This window comes from Acomys russatus, chromosome 11, assembly GCF_903995435.1.
Source record: "Acomys russatus chromosome 11, mAcoRus1.1, whole genome shotgun sequence".
Classification (NCBI taxonomy): domain Eukaryota; kingdom Metazoa; phylum Chordata; class Mammalia; order Rodentia; family Muridae; genus Acomys; species Acomys russatus.
Window position 1 is genome coordinate 14,004,112 of NC_067147.1, and position 20,160 is coordinate 14,024,271.

Here is a 20,160-nt window from a genome sequence, read left to right on the forward strand (position 1 = left end):
CACTACCGTTTTATAGCAGCCTTGGGGGAGTTGGCTAAAAGGGTCTCTAAACAGACTCAAGTCTGAAAAAAAAAAAAAAAACAGACAAATCACCTCATTTTCCCAAACAAACGTCTCTCAATTTCCATAAAGTCTGGCAGCTATTTCTTGGTCTGTCCTTATTTCCATCTTTGGCTGTAATCATGTTTCTTGAAGTCATACGCCCCTGTCTCAGCCATCATGCTGCCTTCGTGGCATGACCAACTGCCATGGGAAACCAAGGACAGCTGCGGAAGTTTTAGTGCAATTGGAAGAAAATATTTCTGGCAGGATTTATTTTTATTTTTATTTTTTTTAATGCTTACAAATGAGTCAGAGGACGGCAGAGCTAAAAGCCTTGCTTTCCCTTTGCTTTAATGTAAAGTGACTGCGAATGTTTTGAATGATGCATTTTCCACTCATAGAGGCCACTTCTGTGGGTGGCGCATAAATTATCAGGGAATTTATAGCATCAACCATTATCACTTAATGCCTTTCATGTTTAGGCACTGTGTTCTGTTACTTGGTGTTTTAAATTTTTAGCATGGGTGGGAGTGGTTTCCCTAAAATAAAAATGACAATTTTCAATAGGAAATTAGATGCTAGGTGAGTGAAGGACATTATGCCCAAAAGAAGAGTCTTTCTAAACCATCACTGGCCATGACTATCTATAACCATCACTGTGACGGAGACCTCCAGCACTGACTCCAAGGCTGATGTCTGAATGTTTGCAATGGAGGGCTGACTTCTGGAGCCACAGCCTGGAAGGTGTGCAGCAACTGTACCTATCAGCTCATACCGCTGAAGACTCCATAGCCAGAGACTGATCTGCAGCAAGGGAAGAGGATGTGAGGCACCAAAGCGGGGAGGCCTCAGCATCTGGAAAAACCAGCACAGGGACAGCTCCTGTTTAACATTCTCAGAGTCACTAAATTGAGATGAAAACAAATACAAAGCTGATAGTGTGGAGTCGGAAGCAGCATACAAATCTACTTTAATTTTTATTCATTTGTTAACGTTGTTTCATGTACTTGATAGGTATATGTGTGTGTGTGTGTGTGTGTGTGTGTGTGTGTGCACGTTCATGCATGTGGTGCTGTGCAGATGTCATGGTGTGAGTATGGAGATCAGAGGATAACCCTGGATGTTTATCCTTGCTGTTTGAGACAGGGTCTCTTGTTCACTGCTGCCTGTGCCGGTCTAGCTGGTCTGTGAGCTGTGGAAAATTCTGCTGTCTCTGCCTTCCATCTGGCCATAGGCACTCTGAGGTTACAAAGGTACACTGCCATACTTGACTTTATGTAGGTTCCAGGGATTCAAATTCAAGTCCTCAGATGAATGCAGAAAGCACTGTGTCCACTGAGCCATCTCCTCAGTTCCATGCTGCCGCTCTTTAAAAGACATATATCCTGTGTAAGCCGCAGCCTCTCATCTCAAGGTCTGAGCAGATGCAAAGCCTTGGTAGTGCATCAGAGACAAAGTGATGCTTTCAACTAGTTAAAAAAAAAAAAAAAAGATGCTGATGCAACTCACCCGAAGGTCCCAGGAAAACTCAGTCAGAGATAGCGTCTGCAGGAAAGCTCATGGGCAAACAGCCACAAGAGCACAGAAATACAGTTCTCTGTTCACAAGGTGAAAGAGCCCCCCCTTGCTGTGGGCACCCTGCATTTTCAGGGAGGTATGCCTGGAAGGATAGAGGATGTGGGTTTAAACCATACAGGTGGACTACAGGGAAGGAATCTGGGGGAAAGACTGATAATTACAAGCCACATGGGTGGTGCCTGTGTGCATCAGTGTTCTGTTTTGTCTCGGGTAATTTATGCTTCGCGTAAGTTATTTAACAGAACATATGTTCAACCAGTCAGGAGACATCTATCTTGGTGAGTGGTCTAGTTTCCTTTCTGTTGCTGTGATAAGGCACTCTGACCAAAAGGCACTCTGACTTAGGAAAGGAAACAGTTCATTTTCCTGACACTGCCAGGCAGGTCACAGCTCATCACTAAAAGAAGTTAGGGCAGGAACTCAAGCCAGGAACCAGAAAGGTACACTGCTGGCAGACTCTTTTCTGGCTTACTCATAGGTTCATGCTCAGCTGGCTTTCTTATACAGCTCATGAAAGCCTGGGTAGGGATGGTGCTGCCCAAAGTGGGCAGAGCCCTATGTCAATTAACAATCAAACCACAGCACCCCCAGACATGACCATAGGCCACTGTGAACTAGACAATCCTCAACTGAAGGTTTCCCCTCTCTTTCAGAATGCTCCAGGCCTCAAGACGTCAACATGTAAAACTAACAGAAACAATAAGCTTTGGTTTGTTCCTTGGACCAGGGACACCAGCATTAGTGACACCAGGGACAACCACTTATAACTTGAGCTCTATGGAGATCTGATGTATAGCCTCTGAGGGCACCTGCATGTGCACACACATATACACACTCACACACACACACACTATAAAAAAATAAAAATTTAGCTAGGCATGGCTTAATAGTAGTGCACGCCTTCCATCCCAGCACTTGAGAGGCAGAGGTACACAGATCTCTATAACTTCGCATCCAAACTCCTAAGGTCTAGATAGAGCGTTCCCAGCCAATCAGTGATATGCAGCGAGACCTCGTCTCAAACAAATAAAACAAGAACGACACATCAATAAAATAAAATGGAGATGAAATAATCATAGAGAGGGCTTTGGAAGTATGACTTTACCAGAAGAAAAGAAGAGAGAGAGAGAGAGAGAGAGAGAGAGAGAGAGAGAGAGAGAGAGAGAAGGATCGACATAAGGCCACATACAAATCAAACCATTGCTATATTCCAAGTGCTTATATCCCAAACAAAGAGTTGGCAGTTAAAATGTTCTGTCCATCCAGGAAGATGCAGCACTGAATTTTCAAGGTCACTGGAATGTTATAGTGGATGTTTCCAAAACCCACGATATTATGATGTTCAGGAGAAAAGCTGTTTATAAAACATTGCTAAGGAGTCCTGGAATGAGAAGTGCTTTGTTTCCTATGCTGCCCCTGTCAAGCTCATTGACTGTCCCCGTGACTGTCTGGAGGGCAGGGCAGCTCACACTGCTCAGCTCCATTTACCTCACTCAGGTACCTGACTACAGGTTTGGAACACCTGACACGGGGCCAAACAGCTGCGATGACCGCAGGCTCTTTGCAGCTGCCCAGTGCAGATGCGACCAGATGCCAAGCTGCTCATGGGGCAATGTGGGTTCCATCTGTCCTACCCTGGGTGGTGGACACTCATTAGCTACGGCCTGGCCTCCCTCTGGCGCAAAAGCAAAGCTGGCCGCGTTGTCCTTCACGTAGAGAAGATCCCCCACAGTTCTGTGCATGCCAAAGCCTATGTAATTAGAATAGTCCCAGTCTGGGTTTCTCAGCAAATTAAAAATAGAACAACAATATGACCCAGTGTGCCACTCTTGGCATGTACCCAAAGGACTCCATACCTTACCACAGAGATACTTGGATTCTGTATTCACTCACAGTATCAAGGAAATTGAGCTGACCTAGATGTCCATCAACAGATAAGTAGATAAGAAAAACATACATATACATAATTGAAGTTTATTCAGCCTTGAAGAAAATGAAGTTTGTATGGAAGGGGGTAGTTCTGGAAGGGAAACAAAGTGAGGCCATCCAAACCCTGAATGACAAATGCTGCCTCTTCTCTCACATGAGAATCCTAGCTTTTAGTGTATATAGGCATGGGCTCAAATGGGTGCAAAATTGGGTAAAGACTGAAAAAAAAAAAAAAAAAAGAAAAGAAAAAAGAAAAAGAAAAAACAAGCCTAGAAAGGATAAGAAGAAAAACTAAAAATAGGTGCTGAGGAAAGAAGGTGGTGAGGGGGTGGGGGTGGGGTAATGGTCATCTGTTATATGAAACTAGAAAAAAAATATATCAGAATGAGGGTAGGTTTTGGGGTGGAAAGAAAGAAAAGGTATATAGAAGCAGATGGCTGGGGGAGGGGTGTCAGACTCTCCTGAAACCCACTTTGTTTGACTATGCCATGATGGTACCTGAAGCTTTTGTCCACTAATTTTAATAAATTAGGTTAATTATAAAAAAAAAAAAAAGCACTGCCAGCATTTTTCTTGTTTCCCAGCAGTGACAGAGAGCAAGGTGAACATTGTCTGAGAGCATTTCATGCAGTGACCAGCAGTGACCGGGATTAGGATGTCATTCCAGGTGTGCAAGCTGAACAGAGCTGCCAATGCACCACCACTACCACAGAGAAGGAAGCCCAGCCTTGCAGCATCTTTGCCTTAAAAACAAAACAAAACAAAACAAAACAAAAAACAGGATTGAGTTACCCATCCATCTAGAGTAACAAAATAATAAGGGACAGAAGAAAGGTTGGTTAAGGCTTGGCAGAGACATAGAAGCTTCTCCTCCCTTGCTGGCTGCTGTTTGCCCAGCAGGGGGTGGTTAAGAAGGTGTGAACCTCTCAAGCAAGCCCACTCCGGTGTTCACTCTTACGTTAGGCTCTTGTCAGTCAAGGAAACCAAGGTGGAGCTAAGAAACTGCTAGTCGGTGAGTAGAAGCCTGTCTTGGGACTCATTCCAGGGGGCCATCAGTTTCACGGGGATTTACGCAATGGCTCAAACCCCAAGATCATTTGCTTCCACCTAGTCTGTCTTTTTAAATTATCCTAATAAAATGGAGCCCATGTGCGCTGACTTATTTGCCTTCCCCGCGAGAGTCTTCAGGGACTGGAATCATAAATCTCTGCAATTCTGTCAGAAGAAAGAGAATGCTTTAAAATAGCGCCTCAAGGCTCTCATCCAACTCAAGTCCTATTAATTTCCCTTGTCTACACCTGAACATGTATTCAGGAAAGCAGTAACTAAAACTCACGTTCAGGGAGTACAGAGGCCATCAACTGAAATGAGAAAGATTACAGCACCGAGTTCCCTCGCCTCATCAGCTTCCTTTGGAAGGTTTATTAATTCCTCCATGAGCTTTTGAATGCCACTCAGTCAACTTGATCATCAGTTAAAGTCACGAGTTTGATTGACTTCCGTGGCGTCACATTTGTAATGCACGTTACCAAAGCAAGCAAAAGTCTTGCTGTTCATTGCGCGTCATCAAGGGAACAGAGGCTGGAGCCGGAGAGAATGTGGTGGTTAAAGAGCATTAGCCGCTCTCCTAGAGGAACAGATTTCCAGTTCTGAGCACCTATGTCAGATGGCTCACAACCACCTCTCTCTCTCTCTCTCTCTCTCTCTCTCTCTCTCTCTCTCTCTCTCTCTCTCTCTCTCTCTCACACACACACACACACACACACACAAACACACACACACACACTCCTTGAGCATGCATGCACATCACAAACACCAAGAAAGAAACCAAGAGAGGTGGAGCATATTTTGCAGCCACAAAAGCACTGGATCTTTTATCCAGTGTAATGTCAACTATGACAGAACACTCACGTTCCAGCCACTCAGGGTTCCCTTCTTGATTCATAGAAAAGCCTGTTGCCCGATAAGAATGCTGCCAGCATTTTATCCATAGTTCCTATCCAGGTTTTGTCGTTTGGTGTTGTTGGGTAGTACTGGAGATGGAGCTAGGGCTACATGCCTGCACTGGCAAGTACTCACCATTGGGACACATTGCCCGTTTTCTTTCTCTCTCTCTTTTCTTTCTTTCTTTTCTTTTTTCTGCAAGGGTGCAGTGAACTTTATTTTTGGCATTTAAGAGAGTAGGGCTCCATAGGGCCCTGCTATTCTGTGGGTCTGGGATGGAAACTGTAAAGGAGATGCTCATCGTCGGGGACTGAGTTAGACAGGGACTCTTCAGCAGCCGAGGGCTTCTCTCTTGTTCTTACGCCCTTACTGGGGTGGGCGGTCCAGGTCTTCTTACTCCTTGGAGGCCATGTAGGCCCTGAGGTCGGCCACCCTGTTGTTATTGCCATATTCATTGTCATTATCAGGAAACGAGCTTTACAAAGTTGCCATTGAGAGCAATGCCAGCATCAGAATCAATGGTGGAAGAGTGGGAGTCATTGTTAAAGTCGCTGGGGATAACCTGGTCCTCAGTGTAGCCCAGGATGCCCTTCAGTGGGCCCTTAGATGCCTGCTTTACCACATTTTTGATGTCATCATACTTGACAGGTTTCTTCAGTCGGCATGTCAGGTCCACAACTGACACATTGGGGTAGGAACACGGAAGGCCATGCCAGTGAGCTTCCCGTTCAGCTCTGGGATGACCCTGCCCACACCCTTCATGCCACAGATTTCCGGGGGGGGGGGGGGTCATCCACAGTCTTCTGGGTAGCAGTGATGGCATGGACTGTGGTCATGATCCTTCCACAATGTCAAAGTTGCCATGGATGACCTTGGCTGGGGGGGGGGGGCTAGGCAGTTGGCGGTGCAGGAAGCATTGCTGACAATCCTGAGTGACTTGTCCGACTTGTCACACTTCTCGTGGTTCACAGCCATCACAAACATGGGGGCATCAGCAGAAGGGGCGGAGATGATGACCCTTCTGGCCCCACCCTTCAAGTGGGCCCCAGCCTTCTCCATGGTGGTGAAGACACCAGCAGACTCCATAACATACTCAGCACCAGCATCAGCCCATTTGATGTTAGCAGGATATCACTCCTGGAAGATGGTGATGAGCTTCCCACTGATGACAAGCTTCCTGTCCTCAGCCTTGACTGTGCCATTGAACTTGCCATGGGCGGAGTCATACTGGAACACGTGCACCATGTAGTTGAGGTCAATAAAGGGGTCACTGGTGGCAACGATATCCACTTTGCCGGATGAGCAGGCAGCCCTGGTAACCAGGTTCCCAATATGGCCAAACCCATTCACTCTGACTTTCACCATCATTCCTAAGGGATAAGGCTGGCACTGCATGGGACAATGTGACTGTCTCTGGAACAGGGTGGAGCAGAGAACCCTTTTTTCTTTTTAATAACTTTTTTTTTTCTGATGTAGGGTCACTCTAAGTTATACAAAGCAGTCCTGAATGTATTCTGTAGTCCAGGCAGGCTTTGAACTGGTGACCCTCCTGACTCGGACTCCTAAGTAGCTGAGATCACATACAGGCCTGTGCTGCCAGGACCAGCTTCATAAATTCCCTTTTGTTGTTGTTGTTGTTGTTGTTGTTGTTGTTATTGTTGTTGTGTATTAAAGTCAACAACATACTTTTGGACCAATTTTTTAGATGTGTGTTTATATGAATTTTATTATGTGATGGCAAATATTATGTGACAGATTGACTAGATTAAGAGACAACCAGACAGATGGCAAGGTGTTACTTATATGTGAGTAGTTAGTTAAGGCAAATGTAGTCATAAGGTCATTGTGTAATTCAAGTGCTGATTTCCGTACCTGCCCCCATACCTGGTTGCAATCCTTGCTCTGAGAATCTCCTGTCTCAATGTTGTATATACACTGTTCCCCAATTGTCCCCTGATATGCCAATAAAGCAGCTTACAGCCAATCGCTGAGCAGAGGAGAGAATGGGGCTGGACTTCCTGCCAGTCAGGGGAAGAGGAATTGGAGGAAGAAGTAGGGAATTCAGCCACAGAAGAGGTTCAAGAGGCATGGGAGAAGGAGCTGGATAAGGAAGGCTACAACGTGCAAGTATCTCTGGGATGTACACTGGGGGAAACCAGATTATCTTAGAGGGTTAAGAACAGAGTAATAACTGCTCAGTTATTGGGTTGTGAAGCCTATTATTAAACAACTATAAAAGAGGCTAAATTATTTGTATGATAGCTGGGTTAAGAGAGAAACAGAGAAATGAACAGTTTTATAAAAATAACTTTTACAGGCATCTATGGAAAAGGCCGGTATTTAAATTAGTGGGTGGAATAAGGAAGATTCGGTGTGGCTGGCCCCATCCAATTGGTCAAGGCATACAGAACAAAGGAGCTGTCCCTCTGTTCACCCCTCCTCCCACTCCTCTTCCTCCTCCTCGCTCCTTTTTTCTGTCTTGGAATTGGCAACCCATCTTCTCCAGCCATTGTACAACAGAACCCCACATTTCCCAGCTTTTGGACACCCATAATTATGAAAACAAAACAAAATGAGCAAAACCAGGCCCTGCCCCCTGATTCTCTACTTTTGGCCTCTGACAGTCATAGCAGCAGCAGCAGCCACTTCCCTGAGTCTCTGTCTTTCCAGCTTGGACTGACTGTGTTGTGCTTCCGGGGTTTGTGGTGCCCTAGCTCGTTGGTAGTCAAGTCTATCCTGGCAGTTCTGCAGCTCCTGGTCCCTCTAACACATCTCTCCTCTATCGGTGCATCTATACCTCATGTGTGCATGGATGCATAAATATATCTTTCTGTCCGTCTAGTCATCTCTGCATCTACCTAGGTATCTTCTGTTTGTTCTGTCTCACTGAAAAACTCTGGATACTCCGTGCCAGTAACTGACTGTATTCTCAATGGCACATTTGAAGGGGATTAAGATGGGCTAAAAGGGCTGATAAAGACTTGAGTCTACAGCAGGAGACAGTCCACGAGTTATTTGACATGGTGTGTCTCCACCTTCTGGCCATGAAGGCAAACAGCAACCAGACCAGCTTGTACAAGAATGGAACAGGTGCCCGATGTCTTTCCCTACAATATTCATTTATTTACAAGATGTTCAGTCTAGCTAATGTTCTAAGAAAAATTATTTTATTTTGTGAAAAAGTTCATGATAGCAAAACACTCAACAAAGACAAACCATGTACAGTTAGTGGGAAAATATTAAGTCAAATGTGTAGCAAGTATTCATTGGAAGGCAATATGATTGTAAGCTGTTTATCGGCTTGTCTGCTTTGTTCACGGGGCAAGAGCCTCGTTGTACCTTTGATTTTGATTACAGCTTGTGTTTTGGAATCTGAATACAACTGAAAAATCACTGGCCCTGGAGACAGGCAAGGTTCCACAGCTTATTAGCAGCTTCTTCTGGTCTCTGTGGCCTTGGGCAAGGGCCTTCGCTTCCCGCTTCCTTCAAAAACCAAACTGTGAGGAAGAGGTTTATGCTTCCTAAGAAGATCACTGAGGACACCCTGTTTGAAAATATGCAAGGTCTATGCAATGACTCCACCAGGCACCAGGGAACGGTTCTACTCCAATGCCATGCTGATGGCCCAGTTAAAACTAAATAGGTCACAAAACAGTATCAAAAGTCATGAATCTAGAAAGGGTGGCATGGTAGGGGGAGAGGTGAGGGAGATAAGAGAGGCAGAGAGTAAGCAGAACATATTACATACATGCATGAAATTGTCAAAAAGCAAAATTAATAAGGGATAAAAATAGGGTCTAGTAACCAATAAGAAGATAAGCAAAATGTCATAAATACATGCTGTATTACTTTTTAAAAAAGGTTTATTCATTTTTATTTATATGTATTTGTGTATGCCTTCCTGAGTTTATGTGCAGTATGTGTGTGCAGGCACCTATGGAGGCCCAGAGAGGGTGTTGGGTCTACTAGAATTGGAGTTACGGGAGGCTGTGAGCTGCCCAATGATAGGAACCCAACCTCAGTCCTCTGCACGCACAGCACCTGGTTGTAACTGGAGCAATCTCTCTAGCCACAAATGTTTATGTTGGTCTGTAGTTTAGGGAACACCAGTCCATTGAGAGAGAGAGACAGACAGACAGACAGAGAGACAGAGACAGAGACACAGAGACACAGAGAGATGCTCTGGTCCTTGGAGAGTAAAGAACAGAAGCTTCCAGAAGCTATCATAGTCCATTCTCTTCAACATCACTGTTGGGACATTTTGCCAAATGACAGCAAGGATCTGTTATTGGTTTGGCTGAAATCCCCCAGCCCTACTGCCCATTATATGTAAGTAGAAAAGTCATCAGCCAAGCATAGGACATGGCTCCAAGTACCATGAAGACAAGTTGCAGTCAGAGATTGGGACTATAAGATTTTGAGCATGATCCATCTGTGCTAAAGTCCCAGATTTGTGATGCTATCACACCCTGAGAAGAGTTTGAGCATTAGGTATGCATGTCTGGAAACTAAACAATTGTCGTTGCAATATGGTTGGAGTATGTCTCCTAAAGCTTCACGTGCTAGAAGCTTGATGGGAAGAGGCAACGCCGGGAGGGAGTAGACATGTTAAAGATGGTGAGATCTTCCAGAGAGCTGAGGTAGGGTGGGATTAATGGAGTCCTCAGGTGACTCTAATTGTAAGAGAGCCAGCCACGGCTTCTCTCCGGCCCTCTTTCAAACCATGTAATCTTTCACACACACCTTTCAGCCACCTTGATGACACATCCAGGAAGGACTCTCCCAAGACCTAGCATGATGGTGCTACTTAGACCTTTAGCCTCTAATATTGTGGACTAAATAAATGTATCTTTAGAAGTTATCTAGTCACTGATGTTTCCTGATAGTGATAGCAAACAGACTAATAGTTTAGCTAAGTAGAAACTATGCAAATTGCTGCAAAGGCTGGCCAAAAAAAAAAAAAAAAAAAAATCTAGGAAATGGTGAACATGTACGCTGGAACTGGCCAACTTGGGTATGCTAATGGGTTGGCCAGGGTACCAGTGGACACTAGGAATTCTCTTGTCTCCACCTCGGTAGCACTGGTATTGCAAGTGTGCTCCACAACTCCCAGCTTAGTATTTGTGATTTCTAGGAGTTGGAAGCAGGCCTTTTACTGATTAAGCCATCTCCCCAGCCTGGGTCTGTGCATTCCCTCCCCATCTGGTACTTACAGAGGAATGCCGGCAGCATTCATTGGTCAGTCAATGGGCCACATACAGCTGAGTAAAAAGGTGTGATAAGAAACTGCTGATCAATACGGATTATGAACAGCAAGCTCCATAAGCAATCAGAGGCTGAAATCACAGTCTCTGCTGCAGGCATGTTTTCTGTATCCGAAAATATTACACACTGAAAACTACTCCGGAGCAAAGTGATCTGAAAGTAAAAGTTGTGGAGAGGCTTGGAAAAAAAGTGAAGGCTGCAGCCATGGCCCTGGTACCCTGCCGGGTGCCTGCTGCATTCTGAATGGTCAACTGGTTGACCCAGGGACAACGTGGGATCTGCCCTCAGTGAGATGGTAAGGATATGAGAAACAGGTCTGAGTCACAGGACCCTTGCTTCTGAGAGGACAGGAGAATCTCCCTGGACACCTTGCAAAAAGCAGCTGGGGTTTGAGAGCTCAGCTTTTGTTCGCGTGTCTACCCACACTGAGTTTCCTACCACCTGATGTTCAGTTACACCACGGAGCAAACAAAGCCACAGGCGAAGCCTGCAGAAACTGTAAGAAACTCTCTGTTGTTTAAGGCTGATACAGTTTTCACATTATTTGAGTTCATGCTGATTTCTTGCTGCCTAGAGGATTTCATTATTCCTTGGTTCTTCCTTCACTGTGGGAAAAATAAAACTAAATCAAACAGTCTGGTCATAGCCACTATCTCAAGGTGTTTTTTCACGAGCCTGCCCCCAAACCTTACTCTGTAGTTTACTAGGGCTTATTATTTTTATAGTTTATTCTATAGTTATTCGTTTCAAGCTTTTGGGCTAATACATAAGATATTGGTATGGTTCCACTGCTGTTGTTGTTTTTAATAGTCCACTGGTTAAACGCAAGGCGAAACTCATTTCCATCTATTGGCCTTTATTGGCTCATGGGCAGAATGGCTACCAGCATGGAGAACAGGGAAGAAGACACTTCCAGAAGCTTCTCTCACAGAAGTTTTGAGGGGGAAAGATGTGAATTAGCCAGCCAACCAATAAATAAGCCATTAACCATTTTATTCAGATCATTACTAAATAGAAAAAAAAAAGGACATTAGAGAAGGGGACCTATCTTTGAGGATGTTACAAGTGCCAAGATAGAAAGGAAAAGGAACAAACGGTTCTGTAAAAATTAAGAGGAGAAACATCCCACAGAAAATTCAGTTGGTTCGGAAAAAAAAAAAGAGAGAGAGAGGTTATATTGAGGGAAATGTATGGGCAAGAAGGTGACCGGTGTGTGAGGAGTTCTCAAGGACTGGCACAACATGGGCAGAGAAAGGACTTTCCATTTAAATCTAAGTGTGATCAGAATCAACTGGGCAGGGACAAACAATCCTCCCTTGGAGTGGGGGCTATAAAGTTCCCTCTAGATGTTGTGAGGGCCAAGGGCCATGGGTTGTACACAGCCAAGTCATCAAAACCAGAGGACAGATTGCGAGAGTGAGAGGACCAGGGGGACTGCTGCTGGACAGCGTCTTGTGGCCATGACAGGGGTGTTGTAACGGAGCCTGGGCTGCCTGTAAATGGCCAGCATTGGATCAAACCATCACCATTCCAGCCAGGGAAGGGTCAGGCTGTGCAGGTCCTGCTCCTGGTGGGGAAGCTGTAAGTAGTGGGTGACTGCAGGAAAGAGAGTCAGTTTTCTTCAGGGACGCATGTGCTCTGGTAAGTTGCCTATACCCTAGTGGTAAGCCCTATGCCATATGCACATGGGCAACATAAACATGAATGGGATTCAACTGTTCATAACACACACATGCACGCATGCATGCATGCACATACACACATGCACACACACACACACATACACACATGCAAACGTGGACACAAATGCATACCACACATACATGAAAACAGAAGAAGGAAAAAATATTCTCTCTAACAAAACTAGGTGTCAATCAGGTGCAATGAGTAGATTTAGTGGCATGAAGAATCTAACTTCTAAAGTAAAGCACCTTCACAGATTCTGGCAAGAATCCATGTGAAGAAAAGGAAATTCACAAAGATTTAAGTTTTATTATCAAATATTTTTTTAAGTTAACTAGTTGTGGTGGCACATGTCTGTAGGACATGCTGAAGTGGAAGAGATGACAGGATCAGCAGCTCAAGGCCAGCCTGGGCTAGAGACAGGAGGATCAGCAGCTCAAGGCCAGCCTGGGCTACACTCTTTGGAGGATGGAGAAATGGCTTAACACTTCAGAGGACCAAGTTTTGATTCCTAGCACCTACCTGGTGTCTCACACCCATCTATAATCCAGTTCCAGGGTATCTGACACCATCTTTTGGCTCCCTAGGCACCAGGCATGCAGTTGCTACTCAGAGATAAATACAGACAGGACAGTCATAGATGTAAAATAAAATAAAAAAATTAAGTTAACTTTTGTTTTGTTTTGTTTTGTTTCAAGACAGGGTTTCTCTTCGTAGCCTTGGCTGTCCTGGACTTGCTTTGTAGACCAGGCTAGCCTTGAATTCACAGCGATCTGCCTGCCTCTGCCTCCCAAGTTCTGGGATTAAAGGCGTGCACCACCATGCCCAGCTTAAAAAAAAAATTTAAATTATTAAAAAAAATGTATCCAATTCAGAAAAAGAGACATTAACAATATTAGGCAGCATTTGATGGAAGGTTTTTAAAGATAAACTAGAAAATAAAGGAGTAAAAAAGCAGTATGTCTTGTAAAGAATAGGTTACATTCTAATTCTAATAGGAAACATGCTAATTAGTACCTAAATCTACTAATTAGATTAATTAAGCTGAGAACTGTAGGCAGTTCTATTGAAATTTTCCTAACACTTTTTTTTTTTTAATGCAAAACTCTAGAGACTGGGAAGATGCTCTGTGGGTATAGTGCTTGCTGCACAAGCTTGAGGGCCTGAGTTCAAATCCCCAGACCTACAGAAAACCTGAGCAGAAACAGAATCTGCATGCATGCTGGAAGGAGCAGACAGGTGGGTCCCCGGAGCTTGCTGGCCAGCTGGCCTTGCTATGTACTGCGTTCTAGATTCAAGGAGAGACCATCTCTCAAAAAATAAAGTGGAGAATAGCTAATGACAACTGACATTAATCCTCATGCACAGGTATGTGTGTGCACATGCACACGTGTGTGTGTGTATGTGTGTGTGTATGTATATATATATATATATATATATATATATATATATATATATATATATATATATATATGTATATGTATATGAAAACTCCCTCCAGTCCTGGGATATAGTCAAATGTCCTTGACGCCCATGGATCTGCTTACTTAGAAGATACTTAAGGAAATCATGCACTTGGGACAATATTATAATGACAATTTCATATATGTGAGTTTATATATTTTTAATTGGGGATTAAAATGTCTTAAAAGCATATAGCGGTGAAAACTCAGCATTTACTCGGGTTGATGAGTCCCTGACATGAAAGACAGGTGCAATCACCAAAGGCTCCTGTCTGATGACAATAGATAATGTTTAGGTAGATAAGCAACACAGTTTTCTGTACCTACTATTTTTTTTTTTACAATTGTCATTGTGCAAACATTCGTGTTTATTTCTTTTTCTTTGTTGCAAAAAAAAAAAAAAAAAAAAATTCAGTCTCCCATAGATAGCATCGACAGCATGATATGCCATCATTTTAAAGCATTTTCATACTGTTCGGATTGTCTAGGTTCCCCTTTGTTTATTTTGCTATTTTCACAGTAATGAATGCATTTACTGCTAACCCTTTCCTGTCTCCTTAGAATATGTGTGTAGATGGGGAATTGTGCACCATAACATAGGGAAATTTTTATGAGTCTCACTGTGTCATCAGATGGATTTTCAGGAGGCTTAGGCTAAATTATAGTTCTTCCAGCATGGGCACGTTGCATGTTCTCAGCTACTGAGGATTGTTTTTACTCATGTCACCTGTTCGAGGAAACTATCCCATCTCGCTGTTTACATTTGCATACCATGCCGCCAAGAGCCATGGATGTATGTCTTCTTTAAGAACTCAGATTTGTTTCTTAGCCTCCTGATTAAAAAGGCCACAGAGACAGGCTCGCTGATGACGGCAGACCACAGAATGAACTTAGTAAGTTAGGTGAAGGTAGGTACTTCTGTAAAGCAGAGGGGCCTGTCAGTTTGGATGAAGAGGGAGGCCCTGTTCATTGCCAAATGTGCAAAAGCTAAAGGAGATGAAGCCCCCAACTCTTGACCTTGAGCCCTTTGGCCACTCTCCGAAGGCTGCGCTCCCCACAGAATGCCAGGAGAGCAGGTAAGGCGCAGGCGCTCTGATTTCATGACTCTGTGTATCTCCTTGATCCATCCTTCTCAGACACTCTGCCAGGCCAGCGCACTCGACCCTCTTAAATAGCAATATCTATTAGTTGCTTCTCTGTTGTCGCTGTGACAAAATAAAACATGATCCAAAACAACTTAAGGGGAATTTGAGCCAGGCAGTGGTGGCGCACACCTTTAATCCCAGCACTCAGGAGGCAGAGGCAGGCAGATCGCTGTGAGTTCGAGGCCAGCCTGGTCTACAAGGACAGCCAAGGCTCCACAGAGAGACCCTGTATCAAAAAAAAGGGGGGGTTGTTTGGGATTATAATTCCAGAGGGCTAAAGTCACCACTGTCAGGGAAGACTCGGCATGCCAGCAGAAGCAAGAAGCTGGCTGGTAACATGCCATCCACACACTGGAAATAGAGAAAGCGGGAACTGGGGCGAGGCTATAAATCCTCTAACCCAGTGACACACTTCTGCTACCTAGGCTCAACCTCCACAGGCTCCCCAACCAGAGCCATGAACTGAAGTCCAAGTGTCTAAATACAGCAGCTTGTAGGTGACATTTCCCATTCAAACCACTACAAATCTCAAAGAATCATAATCCTAGACGAAGGGGAAAGGTAGCCACGTTCTAAGGGCCAGGCACTGTGCCACACACTTCGCACAGACAATGAATTCTTATGGTAGCACTTTACTGCAGACATTTTAAAGCCCACTTCTCTAATGAAAACACTGGGCCCTGTGGAGATTTTGTTTTTCCCTTGGCCTACTGCCACATAGGTAAATGGCGGTAAAGGAGTAGTCTGAAATCAAATCCAGCTGTCTGGTGCAGAACTGTACTCACTGACTCAAATGTCTTCCCTACAGTGTGTGTGTGTGTGTGTGTGTGTGTGTGTGTGTGTTTACTTCTACCTGTGTAGGGTAGCTAGTTGTACAGGGGTGCTTGTACGAGGTCAGAAGTCAACTTGGGGTGTTGTTCTTCTCTCGTCACCCGTTTTGAGACAGGGTCTCTCACTGAGGCCTGGGACTATCTGACTAGTGTTAGCTTGTTAGCGGGCAAACCCCAGGGATTCCCCTGGTCCGTCTCCCCAGGACTGGGATCGTAGGCATGTGCTGCCATGACCAGCTTTTTGAAAAAAAAAAAAATTTTTTTTTTTTTATAAATAAAAGTAGTGAATGAATGGCGTGAAACTCAAATTCACCTGTCAGGCGCTGGCTCCATACTCACGACATAAATCCTTTCCCTACTATGTGTGTGCAAGTGCTTGTGTATGCTTGTGTATGCATGCATTTGAAGAGGACACTAGGTCTCCTGAACTAGAGTTAAAAGGGTTTGTAAGCTGCCATGTGGATGCTGGGAACCAAACCCAGGTCCTCTGCAAGAGCAGCAAGTGCTCTTAACTACCGAGCTTTTTCTCTGGCCCCATGCCCAGCTTTTTGCTTGGGTTCTGGGGATTGAACACTGATCCTTCATGTCTCACTGTCTGAAACCCACTGCATCCCATGGGTGGAGTGAGATGTGTGCCACCAACTACCTCTTACCCAGTACGTAGAACCTACTGTCAAATGCTGAAGAATTTTACTTCCTGCTTGTTAAATGTGGACACCATAAAATTAAATTATCAGCATTTAAAAATAGATGAGTTGCACCAGAAATGACAGAACGCAACACTCCCCATTGAAATCACCTTACTTCATTGGGATCCATGCGCATGGATTTTCGTGTCTTGAGTGAGGGAAGGGCTGCATGCTTGCATCTGCAGGCGCATCCCTGGCTGATCCCCACTGGTGACTCCACACTGACAACCACAGCTGTCACTTGAACGTCAGAGATCAGAAAATGGTCCCTGTGAATCAGCTGTTTTTTGTTTTGTTTTGTTTACCCCCTTAACTTTCTGTTACTCATTACGTGCTCTAGACTAAACTCAGTGACTTTTGTTCAAACAAACCTCCCAGGTGATTCTGAGGCAGCCAGTGTCAGAGAGGTCCTAGTCTGCAAAGACTGAGGCCATCTCCAGTCACCTAAGAAGCCACGCCCCCTCCCTCCTTCAGCTTTCTCCCTCCATGTCTATAGTCAATCCTTTTTTTTTTTTAAATCTGCATCCAGTACTCTGTAAAATGCGTTCTTTCCCAGGCAGTTCATTTCATCTTGTTTTAGTATGTAAATATTTTTAAAACGTAACGAAATTACAAACTTTTTGTTTTATTTCCCGAAATCCCCACCTTCTAGCAGCACATTCATTCTCCGTTTGGAAGTCCTGTGCTGAATCATTTCATCCAGCAGGGGGCAGCAGCGACCATTGAGAGGAAGGGAGATCGCCGTCAAGGCATTGGGCTGAGAAAGAACACACATTTTTAGAGCAAATTCAAGAACATTTCTAAATAGTTTGCCGGCTCATCATATTCTTTGTGTCAGCAAACCGCCTTTTAAAATGCAGAAAAAGTATAAAATGTTATTTTTTTCTGCATTCTCATTAAACAAGCAACTAAAGATGCTGTTTCCTTTTTTTTTTTTCTGGTACAAATTGATTTGGGCCGTTGGAGAATGGGCATTCTCAGATTCCCACAGATCAGATTTAGGTGATTTTTACCTCATTCATGTTTTGGGTAATTTTTTTTAACTTAATAGCTTCTACTTTTTAAAATATAAATTGCTGAGTAGATAAAGACAAAGTGCAGATTTCAAAACGCAGAATCTCTACATTTAGAAAGAGTATGAAGCGCAGACCATTAAACAATTTAACTACATAACTTCTCTGAAATCCACGCAGGGCAACGAAATGGAATCTGAGTTTAAGATAGTGCTATCAGATTACTGTGTGCCTAGGTTTGGGTTGCATAATTAGTAGCCCTGTGTCTGTAAAGAAACAAATGGTCCATACGCATTAGGAACCTGGGGCTCAAAAGGGATCAGAGAACAAAGGTCTTTGTAGAGAATGGAATAACAAAATTAACACATGAAATATTGAGTGAGGCTATCCTGTCTTATTCCTTGACTTAATTATTGATATTCCATATTATCTGATTATATAATTGTATTGAATGTGTGTGTGTGAATGTGTGTGTGTGAATGTGTGTGTGTGAATGTGTGTGTGTGTGTGTTCATGTTCAAAAGTCTGTATGTGTTTGTGGAGGCCAGAAGTCCACATCAGGTGTTTTCCTCAATCACTTCCTATCATATGTTTCGAGACAGGATCTCTGACCAAACCTTGGGTTCACTGATTTAGCTAAGGTGCCTGACCAATAAGCTCCAAGGATCTACCCTAACTTTACCTCCACAACATACTAGAACCACAGGAGTGTGCCACCATATCTGTATCTGGCCTTTTACGTGGGTTCAGGGGACTAGGTCCTCAGTTTGCATGCCGAGCATTTCACTGACGATGCTATCTCGGCAGCCCCGATTGGATCATTCTCACAGGGTGCACATGCAAATACTAGCAGAAAACAAATACGTCCTACATATTGAGCATAGATGATGTACGGAGTGTCACCCTGCTGTCCAAGAGCTCATGGGTTGCTGTATTGAAAGTTAGGGGGAGGGCTTGGTACATATGCGATTCACTTCACATGGTTCGTTTGATAATACATAGGATAAAACGCTTGAAAACCTTCTGAGCGTTGGACACATTGTGAGTGAGTGACAGGCCAATATGGTGATTAGAAAATATTAATACAGCAAACGTGTGCAAACCTGATAAAATAGAGAGGGTCAACTAAGGCCCACTAATCAGGGAAGAGTTCACAGTCGTCTCCCAGAAAGGAGGCGGCAGACAGGCAACAATTGGAATTGTGGGGAATGACTAAAAACAAACGATGAGAAATGGGGTGCCTTCATGTCCCAACAACAGGGCAACAGAGAAGATAGAAAAATGCTTAACATGTGTCCCTTAAATGACTGTGGAGACAAGAAATCAGAAAGGTAAGTCAGTGCATGGGTGGAACAATTCAGAAAAAAGATGAAGAACGTGGCTTTTGACATACTGCATTTGATACGGCAGAAGAATGTGACAGTGACAAATTAGGAAGATGTTGGGAGATACCACACTTGGGAACTCCTGTTCAGCCTCTAAGCCCCTCCTCCAATATCCTTCCATAGCCAAGGATGGTTTCCCGTTTCTCTACGATCCAAAAGCAGCTGACCTGGTGCTTTGTTTGTCACTGACATTATCTGACCATGTCTGCAACATCAGTTGCAGTTGCCTTAGAACCATCTGAAGGCAGAGGCCGTTACTCTGTGTCCTCAGCCCCAGCACAGCATGCCATTCACAACGGATGCTCTGAGAAGCCAGTGCATGACAGCAGCAGCTGTGGAAAACACTCTCCAAACAGAAGAGTCGGAGGGTTGTAAGCTTCGGTGAATGCCGTGTCCAAGAAAGAAAATTTTTTAAAAGAAATGAAAACTAAGGACTAAGGCTCTTGGGGATGGAGTCCTAAGGACCAACGCTCTTGGGCATGGAGTCCACAGGGAAACAAGGAGAAAGAAAATCATGTTGAAAGGAGAAGAAAATGAGCCAAAGCAACAAATGAAAAAGAATTAAGTATGGGGAGGGGTCGAGGCAGAAACTCTTTGCTCAAACATCCAGGACACTACTGACAGCTAAGCAAATGGAGAAGAGCGAATCACTGAAAACAAGACCAAATGCAACTGAAAACATTGCACCCGGAAGGTCACCGAGAATGAGAAAATGGAAGCAATTTATTTGGACAAGACGCCAAGATATGCGGAGAATCTATCCCTATTTTTTAAGTTGTGCAAAGACTATACATAATCAGTCTGGCTGAGTGATTATCTCAAGGCAGCAAAGTCTTGAAGAAACTAATTTTAAAATGTGTTGACTAACAGAGCCATTATCACAACAACACGCAAGAAGCGTGCATTGAGGTGAGTAGAGGAAACTGTTCAGGGCGTTTCTCCCCCCCCCCCCCCCCCAGAAACAGTGGTCCTGTGAAGAAAGTGACTTCCGGTGAAGCACAGCTTATCCTCTGGCCAGGCAGGCACCTTCATCTGTACTCCTTTGTTCCTGGAAATGTCAAAACACTCCACTGGAGCTATCTAATGCCTCACTGGGGGTGGTGAGGTGAGTCCTGACTGCTAATCTACCTAGATTCCTAGTTCCATTCCAGGAAGCCGTGGTATTTCTAGACAGTCCAAGCAATCCCAGAATCA

The 20,160-nt window shown here is 44.2% G+C and overlaps 1 protein-coding gene across 1 annotated transcript in view; it reads right to left on the reverse strand.

Moving 5' to 3' along the window:
• The window catches only part of Rcan2 (regulator of calcineurin 2), a 220,288-nt gene that overhangs the window by 136,435 nt on the left and 63,693 nt on the right, over window positions 1-20,160 (reverse strand). The window lies entirely within an intron of this gene.